The sequence below is a fragment of the Nycticebus coucang genome, chromosome 13 (assembly GCF_027406575.1).
Source record: "Nycticebus coucang isolate mNycCou1 chromosome 13, mNycCou1.pri, whole genome shotgun sequence".
Classification (NCBI taxonomy): domain Eukaryota; kingdom Metazoa; phylum Chordata; class Mammalia; order Primates; family Lorisidae; genus Nycticebus; species Nycticebus coucang.
The window spans coordinates 21,532,648-21,559,357 of NC_069792.1; positions in this window are offsets into that span (position 1 = coordinate 21,532,648).

Consider the following 26,710-nt stretch of genomic DNA (forward strand, 5'->3'; position numbering starts at 1 on the left):
TGTTTTGATTCCAAACTCTAGCCCTTTCATTCGATAGCTGGGTGAGCCTCCGAAGTTTGTCTTTTGAAGGTTCCTTGTGTGCAAATATCAGAGTAATGCCTTACCTTATAAGGTTGCCATTAGGGGTAAGTGAAAAAGTGTATGTAAACTATCTATAGCCCCACTAGTGGTGGCCTTCTGATTTCAAGAGTGTTCTCTTTTAAGCACCCAAGGAGGCAAGAAAAGCTCCATTTTTCTCTACTGCATCCCTTCTAATGAAAGGATATGTTATGTGAAATTTGGATTCAGTCAGAAGCCTGCACTTACAAACCAGGAAGTCCACAGGTTTCTCTACCCATCCTGGTCCCACTATGGTCGCTAGCCACAAATGGTTCTTAAGTGCTTGAAATGCTGCTATTGCAACTGAGAAGTGGAATTTTTCATTTTATTTAAAGTACTAGTTTTCAACAATATGCGTATCAGTCTCCCTTTTGTGGTCCCTTTGTATCTAATTTTTACTTATTAATATGAAGTTCTGAAAGTCTTAAAATTGAATGTAAAGAAAAAGTGAACTAGAATTCCTAGATATTTTTTTCATCTGATCCTCTTTAGAGGGGCATTTGGGGGCAGAAGCTGTTTAGGGAGGTCGGGTCTAGGGGAGATGAACCTAGTGTTGGACAGGTGATGCAAGCACATCAATCCAATCCTAAGAGGCAGAGCCTGGGACATCACGGATGAACAGGGAGGAATTCCCCAACCGCGGGCTTTTTTTATAGGTTAGCCACAAGTTAGGGTCATCTGTTCTCAGGTATGACATTGGCCGATATGGGGACCCAGTACCAGACACAGCAAGATCTGAGGACTGAATCGTACTTTAAAAAGCAAGAACCTAGAAAATTAAAAATTTCCAAAGTTACCCTGGTGGTTACTGACATATTGAAAGTTAGTATTTCCCCTAAAGTAACCAGTTATTAGGACAAACATACAAAACCAAAGAGGGGCATTTGGTTTTTACTGATTGATAAACACTTTTACTAAGGAGAGGCATTCCTAGGAGCAATATCAAAGCAATGAGATCAGAACATAACAAAATGAACTTCTTTCTGGGATAATTAATTACAGGAATTATAGCCATATAATGGCTCAAACTTTGCTGATCCAAAAATCTAATTCTCATAATCCCATCAGTGGTATCACTTTACATCACCAACGAACAATTTAATAGCAAGGAAAGATAGTTGGATATAAAATTATCAAGACTTCATTGCCTTTACAAAAAGCTTTAGAAAGCATTTACTGGCATGTTATGAAGTATCATAAATAATTAAAATACATCTACTTATTAAAATATCAGAATAGATAGTGATGTTATAGCTTCACTGTTATTTATTTCCTCATGCTCATTTATGAAGTTCAATAACTTCCAGAAGTTAATTGTCATTAGTGCAAAATGGAAAAATACGTATGATTTATGGGTCAAAGAAAAAGAAAATGGGGCATTGACTGTACGTTTTCCTAAAAGACAGGAACACCAATTCATGTCTTCATTAGGGAAAAGCAATTCAGAAATGGATCAAGTTTTTGCTAACATGTTTTTTGGAGAAAATAATTTAAGTTCTTATGAATAAATTACATTTGTATTCAATTTTGAAATGTTGGTTGGATCTAAGTCTCTACTTTGAAAAAACGTCAATATGAAATTCAAGCAACAGAATTCAAATACCTTTCAATTGTTTTTATATTAATTCAATCAACACAGAACATGCAAACCAACTTTGACAAACTATGTAATTTTTTGTTTTATTATTATTAAATCATAGCTGTGTACATTAATGCAATCATGGGGTACCATACACTGGTTTTATAGACTGTTTGACACATTTTCATCACATTGGTTAACATAGCCTTCCTGGCATTTTCTTAGTTATTGTGTTAAGACATTTACTAAGTTTCACATGGACCCTTGTAAGATGCACCGCAGGTATAATCCCACCAATCACCCTCCCTCAGCCCATCCTCCCCCCTCCCTCCCCTCCCTCTCCCCCTTCCCCATATTCTTAGGTTATAACTGGGTTATAGCTTTCATGTGAAAGCCATAAATTAGTTTCATAGTAGGGCCGAGTACATTGGATATTTTTCTTCCATTCTTGAGATACTTTACTAAGAAGAATATGTTCCAGCTCCATCCATGTAAACATGAAAGAGGTAAAGTCACCATCTTTCTTTAAGAATACATAATATTCCATGGTGTACATATACCACAATTTATTAATCTATTCGTGGATCGATGGGCACTTGGGCTTTTTCCATGACTTAGAAATTATGAATTGGGCTGCAAAAAACATCCCGGTACAAATATCTTTGTTATAATGTGATTTTTGGTCTTCTGGGTATATACCTAGTAGAGGAATTATAGGATTGAATGGCAGATCTATTTTTAGATCTCTTAAGTGTTCTCTAAACATCTTTCCAAAAGGAATGTATTAATTTGCATTCCCACCAGCAGTGTAGAAGTGTTCCCTTTTCTCCGCATCCACGCCAACATCTCTGGTCTTGGGATTTTGTGATATGGGCTAATCTTACTGGAGTTAGAGGATATCTGAGAGTAGTTTTGATTTGCATTTCTCTGATGATTAAAGATGATGAGCATTTTTTCATATGTCTGTAGGCCGTGTGCCTGTCTTCTTCAGAGAAGTTTCTCTTCAAGTCCCTTGCCCAGCCTGCGATGGGATCACTTATTCTTTTCTTGATTATATGTTTGAGTTCTTTGTGGATTCTGGTTATAAAACCTTTATTGGAGACATAGCCTGCAAATATCTTCTCCCATTCTGAGGGCTGTCTGCTTGCTTTACTTACTGTGTTCTTGGCTGTGCAGAAGCTTTTTAGTTTGATCAGGTCCCAGTAGTGTATTTTTGATAACTGCTTCAATTGGCCGGGGGGGGGGGTCCTCCTCATAAAATACTTGCCCAGACCGATTTCTTGAAGGGTTTTCCCTGCACTCTCTTCTAGTATTTTTATAGTTTCATGTCTTAAGTTTAAATCTTTTATCCAGTGAGAGTCTATCTTAGTTAATGGTGAAAGGTGTGGGTCCAGTTTCAGTCTTCTACAGGTTGCCAGCCAGTTCACTCAGCACGATTTGTTAAATAGGGAATCTTTTACCCACTGAATGTTTTTAATTGGCTTGTCAAAGATCAAATAATGGTAAGTTGCTGGATTCATCTCTTGGTTCTCTATTCTGTTCCAAACATCTACTTCTCTGTTTTTGTGCCAGTATCAAGCTGTTTTGATCACTATTGATTTATAGTATAGTCTGAGGTCCAGTAGCGTGATTCCTCCTGCTTTGTTTTTATTTCTGAGTAATGTCTTGGCTATTCGAGGTTTTTTCTGATTCCATATAAAATGAAGTATTATTTTTTCAAGATCTTTAAAGTATGACAGTGGAGCTTTAATAGGGATTGCATTAAAATTGTTTATTGTTTTGGTTAGTATGGACATTTTAACAATGTTGATTCTTCCCAGCTTTGAGCATGGTATGTTTTTCCATTTGTTAACTTTTTCAGCTATTTCTTTTCTTAGAGTTTCATAGTTCTCTTTATAGAGATCTTTCATGTCCTTTGTTAGATAAACACCCAAATAATTCATCTTCTTTGGCACTACTATGAATGGAATAGAGTCCTTAACTGTTTTTTCAACTTGACTATTGTTGGTATATACAAAGGCTATCGATTTATGAATGTTGATTTTGTAACCTGAGATGCTGCTGTATTCCTTGATCACTTCTAAGAGTTTTGTAGTAGAATCCCTGGTGTTTTCCAGATATACAATCACATCGTCTGTGAAGAGCGAAAGTTTGATCTCTTCTGACCCAATATAGATACCCTTGATCGCTTTTTCTTCCCTAATTGCGATGGTTAAAACTTCCATTACAATGTTAAAGAGCAGTAGAGACGATGGGCAGCCTTGTCTGGTTCCTGATCTGAGTGAAAATGATTTCAATTTAACTCCATTCAATATGATATTGGCTGTGGGTTTGCTGTAGATGGCCTCTATCAGTTTAAGAAATGTCCCTTCTATACCAATTTTCTTAAGTGTTCTGATCATGAAGGGATGCTGGATATTATCAAAAGCTTTTTCTGCAGCAATTGAGAGAATCATATGGTCTTTGTATTTTAATTTGTTTATGTGCTGAATTATACTTATAGATTTACGTATATTGACCCAGCCTTGAGACCCTGGGATAAAATTGACTTGGTCATGATGTATAATTTGTTTGATGTGTTGCTGGATTCTGTTTGTTAGGATCTTGTTGAATATTTTTGCATCTATATTCATTAGATCACTAATCAATTGGTGGTCTATAATTTTCTTTCTTTTCTTGTTGGGTCTTTTCCTGGTTTGGGGATCAGGGTGATTTTTGCTTCATAGAACGTGCTGGGTAGTTTTCCTTCTTTTTCTACCTTTTGGAACAGGTTGAGTAATATAGGCACTAGTTTCTCTTTAAAGGTTTGGTAGAATTCTGACATGAAGTCATCTGGTCCCGGGCTTTTCTTTTTATGGAGATTTTGTATGGTTGATGCTATTTCAGAACTTGATATTGGCCTGTTCAACATTTCCACTTGATTCTGGCTAAGTCTTGGAAGGTGACATGCTTCCAAGTATTGGTCAATTTACTTCAGATTTTCATATTTCTGAGAATAAAGTTTCTTGTAATATTCATTAAGGATTTTTTGAATTTCTGAGGAGTCTGTTGTTATTTCATCTTTGTCGTTTCTGATTGATGAGATTAGAGATTTTACTCTTTTTTTCCTGGTTAGGTTAGTCAAAGGTTTATCCATTTTATTGGCCCTTTCAAAAAACCAACTTTTTGATTTATTGATCTGTTGTATAATTCTTTTGTTTTCAATTTCATTTAATTCTGCTCGAATTTTGGTCGTTTCTTTTCTTCTACTGGGTTTGGGGTTGGAATGTTCTTCCTTTTCTAGTTGCTTGAGATGTCCCATTAAGTTGTTAACTTCCTCTCTTTCTGTTCTCTTGAGGAAGGCTGGCAGTGCTATAAATTTCCCTGTTAGGACTGCCTTTGCGGTATCCCAGAGGTTCTGATAATTTGTGTCTTCATTGTTGTTTTGTTCCAAAAATTTGGCAATTTCCTTCTTAATCTCATCTCTGACCCAGCTATCACTCAGCATAAGGTTATTTAACTTCTATGTTTTTGTATGAGTATGCAGACTTCTGTCGTTACTGAGTTCAACTTTTATTCCATGGTGGTTTGAGAAGATGTAAGGAATAATTTCTATTCCTTTAAACTTACTGAGGTTAGACTTGTGACCTAAGATGTGACTGATTTTGGAGTATGTTCCATGGGCTGATGAGAAGTATGTGTATTCAGTTTTGTTGGGATGAAGTGTTCTGCAGATGTCTGCTAAATCCAAATGTTGGATGGTTAGGTTTAAATCTAAAATTTCTTTGCTCAGCTTCTTCTTGGAGGATCGATCCAACACTGCCAAAGGAGTGTTGAAATCTCTGACTACTATGGAGCTGGAGAAAATCAAGTTGCTCATGTCTGTAAGAGTTTCTCTTATAAATTGAGGTGCATTCTGGTTGGGTGCATAAATATTAATAATTGAAATCTCATCATATTGAGTATTACTCTTAACAAATATGAAGTGACCATTCTTATCCTTCCTTGTTTTTGTTGGTTTAATGCCTATTGTGTCAGAAAATAGAATTGCAACACCTGCTTTTTTCTGATTATCATTTGCCTGAAATATGGATGACCATTCTTTCATGCTGAGTCTATATTTATCTTTTAAGGTAAGATGTGACTCTTGTATGCAGCAAATATCTGGCCTGAGATTTTGTATCCAGTCAGCTAACCTGTGTCTCTTTAGAGGACAGTTTAAGACATTCACATTAATGGAGAATATTGATAAGTCTGGTAAAATTTTGGGTATCGAGTTTTTCGAAAGTCCAGTGTACATTTTTAATCCTTTCGCCACTGTGGAAGTTGGAGTTTGATTCAAAGTTTCTGAGTGAGTTTACTTTTGTGTTAGAGGATTGGGCTGGTCATTATGGAGGATAGGTCTGAGAATATCCTGAAGAGCTGGTTTGGTTATGGTAAATTTCTTCAACATGTGAATGTCATTAAAGTATTTAATTTCTCCATCATAAATGAAACTCAGGTTAGCTGGATACAGGATCCGGGGTTGAAAGTTATTTTGTTTTAGGAGATTAAAAGTCGATGACCACCCTCTTTCAGCAGAGAGATCTGCAGTCATTCTAATATTCTTCCCTTTATAGGTAATGGACTTCTTATGTCTGGCTGCTTTCAGAATTTTCTCCTTTGTCTTAACTTTAGTGAAGTTAATTATGATATGCTTGGGGGATGTCTTATTTGGATTGAGTCATGCTAGGGTTCTTGGCATGTCTGGAAAATTCTGTTTCATAATTTCATGGAGATGGGCCTCTATGCCTTTCAAGGCCACTTCATCACTTTCAGGGATTACAATGAGATAGATATTAGCCTTCTTGGCATTATCCCAGAGCTCTCTGAGAGAATGATCTGTTTTTGCTCTCCATTTCTCTTACTCTTTGAGAGTTTGGGAGCATTCAAAGGCTTTGTCTTCAATGTCAGAAATCCTTTCTCTGCTTGCTCCACTCTGTTACTGAGGGATTCTACTGTATTTTTCAGATCTTTGAGGGCCGCAAATTCTTGCTTCAGTGCGTCAAAATCTTTGGTGGTTTTGTCTTTAAATTCATTAAATTCTTGAGACAATTTTTGAATTGTTCCTCGAATTTCTAATTCCAAATTTTCCTACATTAGTTTCATAATAAGGGTGAGTACATTGGGTACTTTTTCCAAACAGTCTATGAATCAAGTGTATGCCCCATGATCATACTAATGTACACAGCTATGATTTAATAAAAAAAAATAAAATTAAATTAAAAAAAAACACACAAATTTTCCTCCATTCTATTAATCTTGTTTGCAATCCAAATTCTGAATTCAATTTCTGACATCTTGGCCAGCTGTTTATGAATGAGATCTTCAGGTTACATCTGCCATATCTTTCCTTGGGGGGGTTGATCTATTCTGGTTATTTATGTTACCAGAGTTTTTCCGCTGATTCCGCCCCATGATTATTTTACACCATTTGATTTTTCCCTTGGAGCTATTTTGAGGACCCATACAGTGCTATAGCCTGAGAAACTGGGTACCTGTTTGGTGTGGTGGGGCTAAGTGGTTCTGTCTTGTCTTCAGCTGGTCTCTGTTCCACCCTAGTGAAACAGTTATTCTGGGTTGAAGTCTCAGGGGACCTGTGTTTCTGTCCCAGATCTGTTCCACAGTGGTTGCCACCTGAGAAGATGCCGGGCCTCCTCTGGTTGCCCAAGGAGACAGGGGGTGTGTCTTCGGAATATCAGGGAGTGAACCCTATTATTGCCGAAAACGGCTGCTGCTCTGCACCTCGGGGCACTACCGCTCCGGTGTGGTTCCCTCTCAGCTGACTGTCCTCTCCTCATTCCTGTGCTGCAGAATCAGCACTGACCAGCTGTAGTCTTGGCCCTGTCTACACCCCTCAAGAAATCATCCAAGAATCTGGACTCCTGGGGAACAGGCCTCCTGACCTCAGAGTGAGAATGGAGGGGAGTGCTTGGAGCTCAGAATTGCAGGTAGAGAATATATACAGTCTTATACAGTTTTATGCCTGAGGAGAACGCCGTGGCACCCTAGTAGGGGAGGTAGTTCTAGTTTTTAGAGGGTCTCTCCCATGAAGTGTAGTGGGAGGACCTTTGAACTCTGCTTGTTTGTTTGTAGGGTTCTCCAAGCTGTTCTCATGGGGGAGGGGACTCCCATCTGCTTGGTGATGGATTTTGTACCTCTTGTTGCTTCCCTGGGGTCGCAGCTCGCCTCAGTGGGGTTGATGCTCATTCTTCAACTTTCTCTCTTGGTGCAGCTCTAATCCACCAGGTTACCTGCTAAATTTCTGTCCTTCAACTCTCCTTCTGGACGGGAGCCTCGCAAACGAGCACCTTCCATGAGATCATAGCCACCTGCAAAGCACGGGGATTCCGCGCCAGGGTAGCCTGGACCGGGGAAGCAGAACCCAAGGGAGCTCCAGCGGCTCAGAAGTTCTTGGCCTCACACTCCAGGGCTGGGATAGCCAAGAACAAGCCGAACCTACTAGCCCTCTGTCCACAGCCCATTCACGCCCTGCCCAGCACCTGCTTCCTTCCCCTATCTGCACCTCCTTCGCCAAACTATGTATTAATAATACCAAGAAATTATGATGAACTTGAAAATTATTTTCCCAGTGATGAATAATATCCAGTATTTGACTTTTGAACATGCATGAACATGTAAAATACTTAAATATTTGAAGTGACATGCACACAGACATGTGGAAGTTTGGTTAGAAGAGACTGTTGATAACATCCTAGCCAGCTTTCAGCTTTCACTGATAAGGCCTAGATGTGTATTTCTCAAAATTCTATGTAAATATAAATCATAATTGTGTTTCTTAAAAATTTATGTGCATATAAATCACCTTGACATCTTATTAACATGCTGATTATGGTTCTGCCTTTCTGTAAAGCTCCTGAGTGATGCAAAGGCTGCTACCAGAAGAATCATACTTGAAGATCAAGTGATGAAAGAACTGAAATACTTGTCCAAAGTCACACAAGTAGTAGGAAAATGAAGATTAGTATTTCTTGCCCCTTACATACCTCCACCCCCATGCACATTTTTTTTAAGTATCTGTAGCACAATGGTTACGAGTATAAGTTTGAAAGCAACCTGGGCTCACATCTTCTCTTACTTTGTTGTAGACTTGGATAAGTCATATAATCTTTCTTTCCCTTAAGTCTTCTTTTGTACAATGGAGAAAATAGTAATAGAACTCATCTTGTTAGGTAGTGTAAGAGCAAAATGATTTACATAAGGGTATTAGATCATGTAATAGACATTTAATGAATGTTATCTTTTATCATTATGATTACGATCACTGTTCTATCTGTTACATAGCAGTACCTCAATCTAGGAGATTTTGGGGGAACAACAGATGTTTGTTTTCTTTATAGAGAAGATCAGCAGCACGGCTAACAATATGAATTATTTTTGGCCCAGGTGACTAATATTATATTTTTATTTGAGTGGGGCAATGTTTGGGGTATTAGGAAATTGTCTCAAATGATTAATAACTGACTCTGTTGAATGTTTAGGTTGGCTAGTAATTCTACAAAGTGACTGCCTTTTACTCTCTTTTGGAAATAAAGAAACTACCCTTTTTGACTAGTGGAAAAGCCTTTTTCTGACTTTCTATAGAAGGAACTTGATTGCTGATGAATTAGAGATAGGTGAGATGTCAGTCTATAATCATATATCATGTTAAAAGTAAAGTTGAGTGCACAATTTGCTATGGATAAACCAACACTAAGAAATGACAAAGTCTTGGGGAATCAGGGTGTGTTTGTTTGTTTGTTTGTTTTTAATGTTACATGATTTTGAATTTGGATTTGGGTTTTGCTCTTCCGCGTTTCTCTGAGTGGTAAGGGAATTAAGAGGGCATGATACCATTTTACATTGTTTCCTGATAGGAATGTCTTCCAAGAACTTAATTGCTCTTATTTTACTTTCTGCCAGCCACGTAACTTTTTAATCCATGTCCTTAATTGCTCCTGCCATCTGCACCATATGTGTCAGCCCACAAAGAACAATGTCCGTATCATGATGCTGCAAGATGATCCTCACTCCAGGTGGTTTCATGGCAAGATGAACCAAGTTGAATAAGAAAGTAATTTATTTTTTAAAAACCAGAATGCCAATTTGCTAATGGACTATAATTATCACAGTCTAAAATATGGGTCAGTAAGAATTGTGCTGATACATATGTACTGGTCTGTGTGACAGTTATAATTATTATTGTAACTTGTAAATTAGAATTTGTTGAGTGTGGATTGGTGTACAATAAAAGCCAAATTTTATCCAAAGAGTGCTTGGTAAGTAAAGAATTAGCGCAAGGAAAATTTTATAATTTGAATATTAATAGCAGCAGGCTAACAGATGGCTTGGGGTGAGCCTACTATGACTTTAGACTAGGGTATTATCATGTGCTGAAAGTTAAGGAATTGCCATTTAATCACATTAGGTCAAAGATGACCCAAATTTTATACATAGGGGAGTACAGCATTAACAGTCTTAATATATTCAGTGACTTGTTTAGACACTATGTAGTTGCTTTATCATAGACACATGAAATATTGAAACTAATACCTGAATCATATGTGGAGTAGGAGAGTTGGCCCATATGGTGTGCAATGCACTGAATCTATTCTCAACTCTTCAGAAACAGGAATTTCTGTTTTATTTTCAATCTTGAAGGCAGATACTATGATATCATTAACACCTTTACTTGACTATTTTAGTGTTTGCATTTCTAATTTGGAATTTTACTTAGTTCAAAAAAGTCTTATTGATTTTATAACATAATCCAGAATCTAAACAAAGATTATTTAGTAAAATAAACTTAGTATTGACTCTAACATTTTATTATGTACCTGAAAGACCACATGCAAACATATATTAGTAATTTGAATCCATTTGTGAAGATGATATAGATTTGACTATATTTAAATAGTCAGCATTTTATTTATGGTTTTGCTAATGTCTTATTTTCCTATGCTTTGTGCAACTTTCATTAAGTGCTGAGAAGTTTAAAGTTGTATTATTGAACATGGATGTGATTTTTTGTGGGGCGGGAAGGTGACAGGGAATATTATGACTCTTCAGAAAAATACACACCCACCTCAAAGATAAGAAGAGAGGCTTGACAGGAGAGCAAGCAAGATGGTAAAATTATTCTGAGTGACACATGTTCTTTAAAACAAATCACTAAATGTCAACAAGACATGTCAACAAGAAAGAAGTCAGTATTATTTGAAAAGTAGTACAACTGAATCGAGGTCATCTCTCATGTGGTCATGCCTCATACACCAATATATGCACCAGAATCTACAGACTTGACCCCTGTTGTTGACAAGTACATGGTCAAGACAAGAAGATTATTTAATCCTGTCAGCAATAAATATTTCTTTAGGACATTAATCTAAGCTTTTTCTTACAGTATTATGTAGTTCGATCCCCCTTACACACACATTCAACTTAGTTTTCTGTTTGCCATATTTCTAATTTTTTTGTTTTTTTGCTTTGCATTACTTGACTACATTCATCACTTCTCATCAAATTTCCCCAGATACATTTCCTGATAGGAGATTCTCTTCTTAGTCCTGTTCTTCACTGTTTCTTTATTGTTCTCCTTTGGATGCCAAGACTGTCCATTTCTTGGTTACCAACTGTTTGCTACAACTTCCTTCTTCTTATGGACCTGGCCTGTTTTGCCAGAAGACACACCACACAGACTCTGAAAAGTGTTGAAGGGGCCTGGATGTAGGTAAGGATGCTGATTTTGTTGCCATAACCATCACCATAGGCTGATGCTTCCCACAGAAGGAAAGCTTTTAGAAGTAATGGTTTTAAAAGATTAGTTAACTGATCCCAACAAAACTCTGTCCAAAGGGAGAGAGGGAGAGAGAAAGGTTGAAATTTTGGCAGTTTGTCTCAGAGTAGAATTTTAAGATAAAAATGTCTAAGAAAGTATTTTTAAGATTAAGTTTTGCTGTATAGATGATATGTAACTTTTTTTCCCCAACAAAACTGAATTAAGGAACTCTCTTGGTATTTGAGGGTTTGGAGTTAGGTTATTTTTTTATTTTTATTTTTTGAGACAGAATCTCACTTTGTAGCCCTCGGTAGAGTGCCATGGCATCACAGCTCATAGCAACCTCAAACTCTTGGGCTCAAGAGATCCCCTTGCCACAGCCTCCCAAGTAGCTGGGACTATAGACACTTGCCTCAATGCCCAGCTATTTTTAGAGATGAGGTATCCCTCTGGTTCAGGCTGATCTTGAACCTGTGAGCTCAGGCAATCCACCTGCCTCAGCCTCCCAGAGTGCTACAGGGACTACAGGTGTGATGGCATTAGATTATTTTGAACAGGAGCAATGTGCTAAGACTGGTCTTACGAGGAAGGAAAGAATCTCATCGTGTTTGGGGAAACCTGCACTGTGGTGCCACATGGGTGAACTAAGATTTACTTCTTGACTCTGCCTCAGATGTGACAAATGACAGCTTCCATTAATAGTTCAAGGAATGGCACGTGAAGTTTTCTTCTGAATGCTGGAATCCTTTAGGATAAATTCTACTGAACTCTAATTATAATGTTGAGCAGGGTGCTCAGCCTTTGGTGCACATCACTGTTTTCTATGCATGTTTTTAAAAGTACAGATTATAGGAGGGCCTCAAACGAGACCTACTGAATTGATGTCTGCCAGTGGGACCAGCACATATGCGTGTCCTAAGTTCTGCACATATTTGTGATGTTCAAGAAGGGTTGAGAACCCCACGTTTACATGCTTGCCTTTTAAGGTCTCAGGGACAGAGAATTCTGGCTTTAAAAGTAGGAAAAGCTGATCTGGATGCATCGAAGTGCTGAGGTTGCCTTTGCTGAAGGTGGAAATAGAAAAACAAAGCTCAACTAGCAAGGGAAGGGGAGGAGAAGGGAGAGAGAGGGGTAGGGGAGGAGGCAGGGCCATTGGTGGGATCGCACCTAAAGTGCACAACCTGAGGGTGTTCAGCATACCCCCTGGGTGAAAGGCTCAACTACAACTTGAACTTTACTTTAGAATTGAAAACAATTCAACCCAAACATTTGTACCCTCATATCAATTTGTAGTAAAAATAAATAAGAAAAGGAAAGCTCAGGATGAAATACTGAAGAATACCTAGGTTGTGGATCTTGGAGGCAACAGGGAAAAAAAGACAAAGAAAGAGCAACCAAGAAAAGGGAGAGCCAGGTAAGTTGTGTCCATCAAGGCTGATGCTGCGAGAAGGTGAACACTGAGAAAAGGCAGTGGGAGCTGGTGATCAGGAGGTTGTCAGAGATGTCTAGAGAGAGAATGGTCTTGTGGGTGGGAGTCAGATTGCAAAGGACTAAAGCTGCTATTCCCAATCCTGGCTGTGCCTAATAATCCCTTCTGAAAATTTAAAAATGTGGGCATTCTGGTTCCTACCCCACACGTTCTGAACAGGGAGCTCCATAGGAGAGCTTTGAATAGTTGTCATCTGAATTTTTAAAAGCTACACAGGGCATTGTGTAGTGAAGGCAGGGCCCAGGAACTGGGGAGTAAGCGGGACCCAGGGAGTAGAGGCAGGAATAGACTTCTCTGAAAAATGCTTCTGAGATATGTGAAACCTAGGGAGTAGGAAGAAAAAAGCAGATTTCAGAAAACCAGAGGTAATGGGAAACTGTGGGAGGAGACGTTTGTGTTTTGTATTTTCTCTAAAGAAATTGAATGTGCTTGAAGGGAAGGAATGGTTAAGAACAAGAGGTTAAAGCAGCAAGTAACTGAAGAAAGATTCTGAGAAAATAGCACCAACACTTAACTTGGGAAAAGTTAGATCAACACATATCAATTATTATTTTATTGTTAAAATGAGTTTGGGCAACCCTTAAGAGTCGAGGATAGACGTGGTTTGCATCTGTGACTGTGTGGGGCTCGGGTGTTCAAATGTTGCTTTTCTGTACCGTACACCCCTCTGCTGCATCCAGCACAGAAAATGATGGGCCGAGGTCAGGCCCACGCAGTCCGAAATGAACCTGAATGGGTGCTCCTGGGACTGGTGGGAGTGGACGTGAATCCAGGAAATCCTGAGAAAAGTAATCACCTGCTAATGATTTCCATAGGCTTATGGAAATGGTGATGAGGGAAAGTTTAAGTTTCTGTAGACTTTCACGTCTATTAACAAGTTATAAAGCTTCTATAATTTTCCACAAAGATGGTCATTGATTCTGAACAATGATTTTTTCATCACATTTGAGTGCTGAGCAGCACTTATGTATGTTCTGGAAGAAACTTTTTGCCTCTGCAATGATGGATTTTTCATTTCAGTAGAGTTCTTTCTCCTGGATTGAACCCCAGGAAATATGTGTGTGTTGGGGGAGGGGCATGATGTATATTCAGCACGTGTTGCAAGTAAATCATTAAAGCTCTGTCAGCTGGCTTGTGCTCAATGTATGGCTCTTTGCATATACATGTTTAAGCCGGTGGCAATGAATATGAAAAATAGTGTCAAACTTTAACGTGTCCCGGGAGCAGGCAATGGTTTGCTTCACCCGGCTACTAGTCTTTCTATTTTTCTACCTGCAGCAAACACAAACGTTCAAAAACGAATCTATTAACAAATGATTGCTTTCTAATTATAGGTGGCTGCTTGCTCATGTTTACTCTTTTCCTCCCTGATGAGGGTGGGCAGCAATCGAGCACACCTCCCCTTTCATTGTTTAGGAAGTGTTTATTGAAACTAATGATGGTATTCTACTACTTTAGCATTAGGCCTCAACAGTAAAGTTTGTTCAATTCTCTTCTCTGTCAGCTGCTGTATTTCTGAAGATACTAAGTCCCGGGGCCCTTTATAAATATGTAAAATGGACATGGAAATCCACTGTGTACACCATACTTGGTAACTTATTGTGGTCTTTTTGAAACAACGCTCTGGGAGAGAGAGCTCCCAGCATTTCTCCCTGATGCGTTGCCGTCCCTGGAGAGAATGAGGCAGGGCTTGTTGCCCAGGCTTCCTGTGGCCTGGCTTTCTGACTAAACTCAAGCAAGAAAGTCAGCTGTACACTAAGGGGCAGTGGTTCCTCTGTGGTTATCTTAGATGTGTTTCTTGAAAGAAATGGCCCATCACCAAAATTTTAAAGATTTCATTGTTAAATTCTAAGTAATTTTTCTAAGTTCACTATGTCCTACATTTGTTCTGTCAACAGACTGAGCACCCTCTATTATGTACCAGGTGCCCATGGAGGCACTGAACTCACAGGAATGAGCAAGACAGAGCCTGACTAGGAGGAAATCATACTCTAGTAGGGAAAGCTAACTCATAAATGGCGCCAGATTAATAATTTATACTTTAAAATATTTTTATATATTCACATTTGAATGGATACCCGTATTCTCCATGCTGGTGTGGCCATTTAAAATCAGGTGGTTAATCTCTGAGAATCAACCAGGAAGCGTAAAATACTCTTTGAAAGTAATTGCCTTTAGCTGTGAAGTCTTTAATGCGCCCCTCCCATCCCCCTAATCTCGATGGCAACCTCGGGCTACAAAACCCGGCCATCTGGAGAACGGTTAGCGCTTAGGTCACTCTGCTTTGCCATCACTTTAGAGCTTTCCTTAGGACAAATCATCAGTGTTAACAGAAGAGAATTCATTTTGTCAAATTGTAGACAAGTTCACGGATTAAAAAAGAAGATGAGCTCTGCAAATATCCAGGGCGAAGAGGAACACATCAAGAGCAGAGTGAATCAGAAGACTGGCTTTTCCTTCAACTGCAGGAATGGCTTTTGAAGATCACTATGCTTTTTGCATTACTGCCAAAGGTAAGCAATGTGCCAAATTATAAACTGTCAGAGAAATTAGCTGGTTGAAAGCCTGCCAGGTCTGAGTGGGCTGCTGGCTGAACCATAGCCTAGTGACCACCCTGAGGTGTAGGCACAGGCAGTTTCAGCCTCATCAAACCTGGGTGACATGGTGCAAAGCCTTGCAGATAAAGCTCTCAGGTGACAACTTTATGTCTTCAGAGGTGTAAGCCAGAGGATTGGCTGACTTGGTGACTCTGTTCACATGGCTTGAGCAAGAATTTAAATATGCCAAAAATCAAATACCGTTTTCACTTGTGATTTAATATCCCACAGGTGAAATGGGCCCCCACCCGCACTAGCCTTTCTAGGGGCTTCAGTGCAGTTGGTGTGTCTGGGGATTTCAGAGAATGTGTGACAGGTCCTGGCAATGTCAGAGATATAAAATCCGTGGGATGATTTGAGGTTTATTTAGTAAGTACCCAAATAGGGGCTTCCATTTAGCAAGTAATGTTATTAAAATATATTTTATAGGGGGGTTTGGGTGGGGAGGAAAGAAGAAGAGAAATGGAAGCCTGTCATGAAAAGAAAACAAGGTTAACTATGTTCACATCCTGAAAAAAAGATCAGGGCTCTTTGAATTTTGATGGAAATTTTAAGGAAAGTAGTGGGTAATGGTCATTGAAGTAACTGAAAAGAACTTCAGAATCAGTCAGATACCTTCTGTGAATAACCACAAAGAGTATTTTGCAGCCGAAATGGAGTTGTGCAATGTCTTCCTTACTATTCTCTGAAATGATATCACTAGAATAAAATTCCTGCTTCCATCTTGAGACCAGCTTTGCATTGCCACCGGGTTGAGGCAAAGTGGAGTAGAATGTGGTTTGGGTTCGTCTCTTAACTTTGTTCAGAGTTGAACAGAGATTGGTGTATCAAAGAAATATATGGCAGCTAGGATTTCCATAGTAAATAGTTTGTTTTAATTGTTTTTTTTTTTTTTTATTTTTTTGTAGAGACAGAGTCTCACTCTGTGGCCCTCGGTAGAGTGCCATGGCGTCACACAGCTCACAGCAACCTCCAGCTCCTGGGCTTAAGCAATTCTCTTGCCTCAGCCTCCCGAGTAGCTGGGACTACAGGTGCCCGCCACAGCACCCGGCTATTTTTTTTGTTGCAGTTTGTTTTAATTGTTGTATATTCATTTATTGATTTATATAGTGCATAGGGTTTTTTTTTTTTTTTTGCAGTTTTTGGCTGGGGCTGGGTTTGAACCCACCACCTCCGGCATATGGGGCCAGCGCCCTACTCCTTTGAGCCACAGGCACTGCCCTATATAGTGCATAGGTTTAACTGCTACATTCAAAGCACTAGGCTATGTGAATTAGTCAAGATGAAAAAAAAAAAATCACAATCTTTGATCTTAAGGCACCTGTATCAAGTTAGTAGAGAGAGAATCTACGCCTACAATTAATGAGGAAACCAAGTAGTATGGGTAAAGTACTTGAGAGTGAAAGGAATGCTGGAAAGATCTGGAAAGACCACAGAGAAAAAAGTGATAGATTTTGAACCAGGAATCTCAAATGCCTGGTGATGAAGAGACTTGGGTGTCATCAGTAGGTAGCACCAATATGAACCATCTTCATAAACTGTCAAGTAGCAAATAATGAGGCTAGGTGACACATTAGAAAATTCTGTGGGTGGGCTCAGCACTTGTAGCTCAAGCGGGTAAGGTGCCAGCCACATACACCAGAGCTGGCGGGTTTGAATCCAGCCCGTGCCTGCCAAACAACAATGACAACTACAACCAAAAAATAGCCAGGTGTTGTGGTGGGTGCCTGTAGTCCAGCTACTTGGGAGGCTGGGGCAAGAGAATTGCTTAAGTCCAGGAGTTGGAGGTTGCTGTGAGCTGTGATGCCACGGTACTCTACCCAGGGTGACAGCTTGAGGCTCTGTCTCAAAAAAAAAAAAAAAGAAAGAAAGAAAGAAAGAAAGAAAATAAAATTCTATGAGCAAAGGCCCTTTGAAGATGTTTGTCCCAGGATACCACTGTCTTCTAGACAGAAGATAGCTCAGGAAGCGTATAGCCTGGGAAATTTCTCACCTTGCCAAGGGCATGAAAAAAGTAAAAATAAGAAGAAAAAGTCATAGTAGTGAGTCAGCATAATAGGGATGAAAAGAAGAACCCAGTTTTCCAATGCACCAAGGAGGCAGTATAGTGTAGCAGAATTGCTGGGTCTTGTAACTTTGTGTTTACTCTTTAGAGGGGCTGTAGCTGCATCATTCTCCATTTCCCACCAGCAGTGTACGTGGGCTTCAATCTCACCAGATTCTCACCAGTTTTTTTTTCTTAATAGGCTTTATTTTTTAGGCCAGTTTTAGATCGGTTTCAGGTTCACAACAAAACTGAGTAGAGGATATGGAGATTTCCCATGTACCTCCTGCTCCCACACAAGCACAGCCTCCCCCACTGTCAACATCGCCCACCAGAGTGGCTCGTTTGTTACAATCAATGAACCTACACAGACACAGGTTATCACCCAGAGCCCGTAATTTGCACAGGGTTTACTGCTGACACTGTGCATCCTGTGCGTTTACACACATGTTCAATGACTTGTATTCACCTGTATAGTGGCATACGGAGTGGTTTCACTGCCTCAAAGATGTTCTGAACTCTGCCTCTTTATATCTTCCTCCCTACCAACCCTTCCACCACAAACCTTACTTTGGCTTTGCTAGAATATAGTTGGAATCATACTATTATTACTATTATCATTTCCAGACTGGTTTCTCTCACTTAGTAATATACCTTTAGGTTTTCTTTAGGTCTTTTCATGGCTCGGTAGCTCATTTCTTATGAGTGCTGAATAATAATCCGTTGTTTAGGTGTCCTACAGGTCAGTTAGCCACAGTTTATCCATTCACCCGTTGAAGGACATCTTGGTTGGTTCCAAGTTTTGGCAATTGAGAACAAATTTGCTGTATGAACATCCATGTGCATTTTGTGTGTGTGGACATTAGTTGTCAGCTCCTTTGGATAAATACCAAGCAGTACAACTCCTGGGTCACATGGAAAGAATACAAATATATTTATTATTCTAAGAAATTGACAAACTGTCTTCCACAGTGGCTGTACCATTTTGCATTCCGACCAACAGTCAATGAGAGCTACTGTTGCTCCTTACCCTCCTGGGATTTGATGTTGTTAGTGGTCTGGATTTGGGCCATTCTAAAAGGTGTATAGTGGCATCTCATTGTTTGAATTTTCATTCCCTGATGACGTGTGATGTGGAGCATCTTTTCATATGCTTATTGGCCATATGTACAACTTCTCTGGTGATGTGTTTAAGGTCTTTGGTCTATTTAATTGGTTTGTTGTTGAGTTGTTAAGTGATTTTTGAATATTTTGGATAACAGTCCTTTATCAGATAGTTCCTATGCAAACATTTTCTCCCAGTCTGTGCCTTGTCTTTTTTTTTCTCCTATTGATAATGTTTTTGAAGGGCAGAAATTAAAAAATTTACCAAAGTCCAGACCACCAATTATTTTTTTCTTAAGTATGCCTTGGGTGTGGTATCTAAAAATTCATTGCCAAATACAAGGTCACCTGGATTTTTCCCCTACTTTGTCTTCTAGTCATTTTATAGCTTTGTCTTTTAAATTTAGATCTGTGATGCATTTTGAGCTAATTATTCTGAAGGATGTGTTGGGGCTGTGAGATACCACTCCAAAATATGACTGCTGGAGAGGAGAATATGCCTCCCCAAAATATGTTTCTCTTACATAACGATTACTTTGAGCTAAAAGAAATTAAGAACCAGCCAAAGCAGGAAAAGCTCCTTATTTCCTCCCCAACTGCCTAAAATGAAGTATAAAACGCTCCTTTTGTAAAGAGAAATTTATATCTATAAAGAAAATTTAATAATAAATACGTTTACATCAGAAAAATAATTACTCTGAGACAATTTTTATCATCTTTTATTCACCATACATCCTCACTTAACCGTAGTTTGTCTCCACCATCCTTGAGAATCTCTAAGCTCTTTGTTTCTTTCTGTTGCTCAGATGCTATACAAATTTCAGTCATCTAGCCCTTTTTTTGAGTCTTATATTTTTGTGGGATTCCCATAAATCCTGTGAATGTGTTTTATGTCAATTTAAGAGTTGTAGCCCAGCCAAAGAACATAGGCAGGTGAAAGGAAGCCATTTCTTCCTTCCCCGAAGGTGTAAGGTTTGTGTCTAGAATCCAGTGATTTTTCAACCAGTGTTCCATGAGAAGTTCTTAGGTGTGCCATGTAAAGATCATTAATTAAATTATTTTCTAAAGAAGCTGAAAGCACAGTCAGCAAGTCAGTAAGTGAATTCTTTTTCTTTACTCTGTTTTTGGATCAACATACCTTAAGTGTGCCATAGAAGTTTAATTACAGGTTCAAGAGTGTCATGAGTTAAAAAAGGTTGAAAAGCACTGGTCTAGATTCATTTTATTGCATGTGAACATTCAGTCCTAGTACCATTTGTTAAAAACACTATCTTTTCACTGAATTGCCTTCGCTCCTTCATCACACATCAGTTGGCTATATTTATGTTGGTTTAGTTCTAGGCTCTTGCAACATAATAAATATATATTTGGTCTCTGCCCCTGCTCCTGACACAGCTCCGAAATCCCTTGCAATCTCCTGGGTTAAGAGTATATTTTGTCCTAATGAGGTGACTCTTGGTGGGCTCAGGATGAGGATTGGACACCAGAAAGACCAAAATATAATTAAAAGTTTGGAAATTTCAGCTCCATTCTCATCCTCTGCAGAGGGAGAGGGGCTGGAGATTAAGCTAATAATTGATTATGCTTACATGATAAACCTCCATAAAAAATCTTCAGGATTTGGAAAGCCACTGGATTGATGAACATATCCATTGCAGGGAGAGTGGTATACCCCAGTTGCCCAGGAACAGAAGCTACTGTGCTTGGAACCCTCCAGACCTCACCCTAAGTACCTCTTTAGCTGGTTGGCTGTTCATCTGTATCCTTTGTGATAAGTCAATAAATGTGTTTCCCTGAGTTCTGAGAGCTGGTATAGCAACTTATCAAACATGAGGTAGGGATTGTAGAAACCTTAGATTTGTAGCCAAGTCAGACAGAAGTGAGGTTACCCTGGGCATCCAACACTTGTGAACAGTGTCTGAAGTGGGGGGTGGGGGATAGTCCTTTGGAACTGAGCCCTTAACCTTTGGGGTCTCTATTAACTTTGGGTAGTGTCAGAATGGGACTAAACTGTGGGACACCCAGCTGGTATCTACAGAAAATTGGAGAATTGCCTTGCTACGGAAAAACCACATATTTGGTATCAGAAGTGTTGTAAGTATAGAAAGAGTTATCTTTTATCTGTCTATTCTGTTCCATTTGTTTGTTTATCCTGTTTTTTTTGTCTCTCCACATAAACTTTGGAATCAGTGTATTGATATTTCGTAACATTCTTGGATTTTGATTAGTATTGCACTGATTTTATAGATCAAGTTGGGAAGAACTGACATCTGGATAGTATGAGTCTTCCCATCCATGAACAGGGAATATTGCTGTGTTTCTCTAGTTCTTTGATTTCTCTTGTCAGAGTTTTGTCATTTTCCTCACATAGATCTTTTGATCTATGTAATCAAAAGATTTGTGCTAGATTTATACCTAAGTATTTCATTTTTGTGGGTGATAATGTAAATGGTATTGTATTGTTCATTTCAAATTCTACTTGTTTATTGCTGTTATAAAGGAAAAAGAAAAGTTTTCTATATTATATCTTGCAACCTGGCTATAATTGCTTATTCATTCCAGTTTTTTATTGATTTTTCTAGATTTTCTACATAAGCAAATGATGTCATCTGCAAACAAAAGCAGTTTTATTTCTTTCTTCCCAACATGTACATTTTTTTATTTCCTTACTGCAGTAACTAGGACTTTTGGTACACTGTTGAAACGGTAAGAGAAAATCCTTGCCTTGCTCCTGATCTTAGTAGGAAAGCTTAATTTCTTGCTATTAAATGTATAATGTTAGATATGTGTTTTTATAGATATTCTTTATCCTTTGAGAAAATTCCCTTATATTCTTAGTTTACTGAGAGCTATCATGAATGGGTATTGGATTTTTGCCAATGCTTTTTCTGTATCGATTGGTACGATCGTGTACATTTCTTCTCTAGCCTGTGGATTGACGGAGTGCATGAATAGATTTTCAAATGATGAATCAGACTTGCAGACCTGGGATAAATTCCACTTGCTCGTGGTGTATAATTCTCTTTATATATTGTTGGATTTGATTTGCTCATGTTTTGGTGAAGATTTTTGCATCAATATTCATGAGAGATCCTGGTCTGTAGTTTTTTGTTAGGGGTGGGGTTGGTAATGTCTTTTGTTTGGGGATTAGAGTGATGTTGACTTGATAGAGTGAGTTAGGAAGTGCTTCTTCTGTTTCTTTCATCTGAAAGATTGTAGAAAATTGGTAGAACTTATTCCTTAAACGTTTGGTAGAATTCACCAGTGAATTTACCCAAGATTCATGCTTTCTGTTTTGGAAGATTATTAATTATTGATTCAATTTTAAAAATAGGTATAGGCATATTCAGATAGTCTATTTCATCTATATGAGTCTTGGCAAATTGTGTCTTTCAAGAAATTGACCCAATTCCTCTAGATCAGGCATCCTCAAACTTTTTAAACAGGGGGCCAATTCACTGTCCCTCAGACCATTGGAGGGCCGGATGATAGTTAAAAAAAAAAAAAACAAACTATGAACAAATTCCTATGCACACTGCACATACAATCACACCGCCTCGTTTGAGGACCGCTGTTGAGGCCGCTGTTTGAGGACCCCTGAGCTAGATTATCAGATTTGTGGGTTGGGAGCTGTTCAAAGTCTGTCTTTATTGCATGTATCCTTTGTAATTTATATCCTATCCTTTTTTTATTAACCTGGTTAGAAGTTTATTGATTTAATTGCTCTTTTCAAAGAACTAACTTTGGTTTTATTTTTTTCTCTGACTTCTGTTTTCAATTTCATTGTTTTCTGCTCTCATTTTTATTTTTCTTACTTTGGATTTAATTCACTTTTTTTTTTTTTTTTTTTAGTTTCCTATGATGGAAGCTTAGATGATTGATTTCAAATCTTTATTCTTTTCTAACATATGTGTTCAATGCTGTACATTTGCCTCTAAGCACTGCATTCATTATATTTCACAGATTTTGATGATGTATTTTTATCTAGTTTAAAATATTTTAAAATTTCTCTTGACATCTCCTTTAATCCAGGTTATTTTGAAGTGTGTTGTTTATATCTCCAATTATTTGGGAGAATTTCCCAACTATCTTCTTAGTACTGACGTCTAGTTTAATTTTATTGTGGTATGAGAAAAGATATTGTATGATTTCTATTCTTAAATTTGTTCAAGTGTGTTTTATGGCTTTTGGTATAGTTTCTCTTGGTGAATGTTCAATGTGAGTGTAACAAGAATGTGTATTCTGCTGTCTAAAGATGTCTGTTACATCCAGTTGATTGATTTACCAACACTTTTTTATTTTAGTCACCATAATAAATGTGCTATTTCATTGGGTTTTATTTTATTTTATTATTAAAACATACCTGTGTTCTTTAATGCAATCTTTAATGCAGTGTATGGGGCACCATACACTGGTTTTATAGACCATTTGACATATTTTCATCACACTGGTTGACATAGCCTTCCAGGCATTTTCTTAGTTTTATTGCATTAAGACATTTATATTCTACATTTACTAAGTTTCACATGTTCCCTTGTAAGATGCACCATAGGTGTAATCCCACCAATCACCTTCCCTCCGCCCATCCTCCTTCATTGGGGTTTTGATTTATGGTTAATGATGTTGAGCATCTTTTCTTCACCTTTGAAGACATACCTATTCTGATCCTTTACCTTTTTTAGTTGGGCTATCTTTTATTAATCAGTTGTAAGAGTTCTTTATATAGTATAGATACAAGTTACTTTATGTAGTCTAGATACAAGCCCTTATCAGAATATGGTTTGCATATATGTATTTTCTTCCATTCTTTGGCTTACTTTGTATTCTTTACAAAATAAATGTTTTACATTTTTATTAAATCCAATTTATCTGTTTTTTTCTATTCTGACATAGCTAAGAAATTATTACCTAACCCATATATATTTCTGACATATCTAAGAAATTATTACCTAACCCAAGGTTGTGGAGATCTAATTCTATTTGTTTTCTAAGAGTTCTATAGTTGTAGCTTTGCATTTAAAGTCTGTGACTATTTTGAGTTAATTTTGATTGATATGAGATAGGGATCTAAGTTTGTTCTTTTGCTTATGGCTATCCAATTATTCTAAAACCTTAGTAAAAATTAATTGACCTAAATGTAAGGGGGTATTTCTGAACTCTCAATTCTATTCCAGTGATCTTACACCTAACCTTAGAACAGTACCACACTGTCTTGAATACTATAGTTTCATAGTAACTTTAGAAATTAGTAAAATTTTTCAAGATTGCTTTGTTACTCTGTGTTTCTTCCATTTCCATATGAATTGTTGAATCAACTTCTCAATTTCCACAAAGAATTCATCTGGGATTTTGATAGGGATTGTATTGAATTCTTAGATCAATTTGAAGAATATTGACATAATATTATTGTCTTTTGATCCATGAACATTGCATGTCTTTCCATTTATTTAGGTCTTATAAAATTTCTTTAGAAATTTTTTTTGTTTGTCTTCAAAGTAGTTTTACATTTTGTTTGTTTTTAAAGTAGTTTTACATTTTGTGTTAGAGTTCTCTAAAGAACTTGTCTTTACTAAATTTATTGGTTATGGAAACAGCCTCACAGACACCTCTAGAAATAATGTTTTACTAGCTGTCTGGGCATCACTTAGCCCACTGAAGTTGACACATAAATTATCATATAATTCTTTTGTTAAATTTGTTCCTATGTATTTTTTTTCTTTTTGATGCTACTGTAAAGAGATTTTTTTTTTTTATTTTGGGGGAATTGTTCATGTGTATAGGATTACAAAAGATTTTTGTATCTTGTTCTAGTACCTGCAATCTTGCTGAGCTCATTTTATTAGTCTTAGTAGGTTTTTAGTGGATTAATTAGGATTTTTCTACATACAAGATTATGTCCTCTACAGAGATAATGCTTTACTTCTTCCTTTCCAATTTGGATGCCTTTTATTTCCTTTTCTTACTTAAGTGCCCTAGCTAATACCATCTGTACAATGTTAACTAGAAGTGACAGAAATGGACACCCTTTTCTTGTTCTTAATCTTAGGGATAAATCATTCAGTCTTTCATTATTATTACATTAGCTGTGGGGGTTTTATGTTGATGTTCTTTATCAGGTTGAGAAAATTTCCCTTCTACTTTGTTTAGTGTTTTCATGATTGTGTGGATTTTGCTTTTTATTTCATTGATATGGTGTGTTATACAAAGTTAGCTTTAGATGTTAAGACAACCTTGCATTCATGGGATAAATGCCACTTGGTTATGATGTATAACCCTTTATTCCTAGGTTTGGTTTGCTAATATTTTGTTAAGGATTTTGGCATCTATAGTCATAAGATATATTGCTTGTTTTTGTGATTCCTTTATCTATTTTGGTATCTAGACTACATAAAGATCTCTTACAACTTAAGAATAAAAGACAACCAAACTAAAAATGGGGAAAGGATCCAAACAGATAATTTTCCAAAGAAAATATGCAAAGCACTAATAAGAAATGAAAAGATGCTTACAAACCAAAACTGCAGTGAGCGCTTCATACTCACTGGGGTGGCTAGAATCAAAGCAGTGCTGGTGAAAATTTGATCGTTCATAAGAGTATTATTCATAACAGCCCAAAAGTGGAAAAAGCCTAAATTTCTACTGTGGTATATTCATGCAATGGAAGATTATTCTTCAATATAAAGAATTATAGTATTGATATATACTACAAGTTGTATGAACTTGGAAAACATTATTCTAAGTACAAGGAGTTATTCATAAAATACCACATACAGTGTATAATTCCATTCACATGAAAGGTCTAGAATAGACAAATATGTAGAGACAGAAAGTAGCTTAGTCATTGCCTTGAGTTATAGGTTGAAGTAGGGAGGATAGTTAGTGGGGGAGAGAGAAGGGTTACAGAGAAATGGCGAGTGATTACTAATGGAAACTGGAATTCTTTTTGATGAAGATATTCTAAAATCTATGTGATGGTTGCAAAACTGTTGACATATGAATATACTAAAAACATTGAATTGTACACTTTAAAGGGGTGAATTGTATGGGGTATGAATTATTTTGATGAAGTGGTTATGTATTTAAAAGTAAGAAAAAAGTATGAACTAGTTATCTTGCAAAATCTTTCTATTAAATAATTTCAGCAATGCTGTTAGGCGAGATTATTATTACACCCATTTTATAGATGAGGAAACTTAGACTTAAAGAGATTTAATAACTTGTCCTAGGTCATATAGCTTGTGAGTTGAATCAAGCATTTCAAAATCCAAGGTTAACTAAAGAGCTCTACTAGCTGAGATGATGTCTTGTTTCATTTTAATTAACCTCTATCTACTTAATTTTTCTGTCCTATAATATATGTTTTGTATTAGTATAAGGAAAGAAAAGTGGCGACTAAAAGCTACTTTAAAAATGTGAATAGCCTTATAAATGTGTACTTAAAAAAGAAAAAAATAGAATGATCAATGCTGTATATTTAAAACAAAAGCACAACTCTCTCTTTGTATAGACACATTCTTTAAGAGAATTCAGGTCTATGAATTAAAAAAAAAAAGACTTAGATAGAATAGCTTGTTTAAAACACAGATTTGTGCTGCAATGAATTAAGGCCTGGGTATAAGACTCCATTTTCCTTTTCAAAAACTCTCTTGCCATCTGGTTCTCTGCCCCTTAACACAGTTTTCAGGCTATGAAATTCGGTACATCTGTATGAAGCTCAGGAGTTGACCTTTGCGAGGGAAAAGTCTTATTTTATTATGCTGACACCACACATCATAATTCTTATTTTGCTTGGAGATCTCATTCAATGTCATCACCAACATGTGCAATAAGAGATACATCATGTTTATGGCTGGAGTGTTCCTTTTATTTCCAGTTATAGTTTTCCCATAAAATCTCTATTGAAAATAATCTCCATGTCGTTATTGAATGTTATTGCTTGGAACAGCAATGCTAAAACAATTTGCTTATTTAGGATCTTGAGTTTTTCCAACATTCTGTAGTG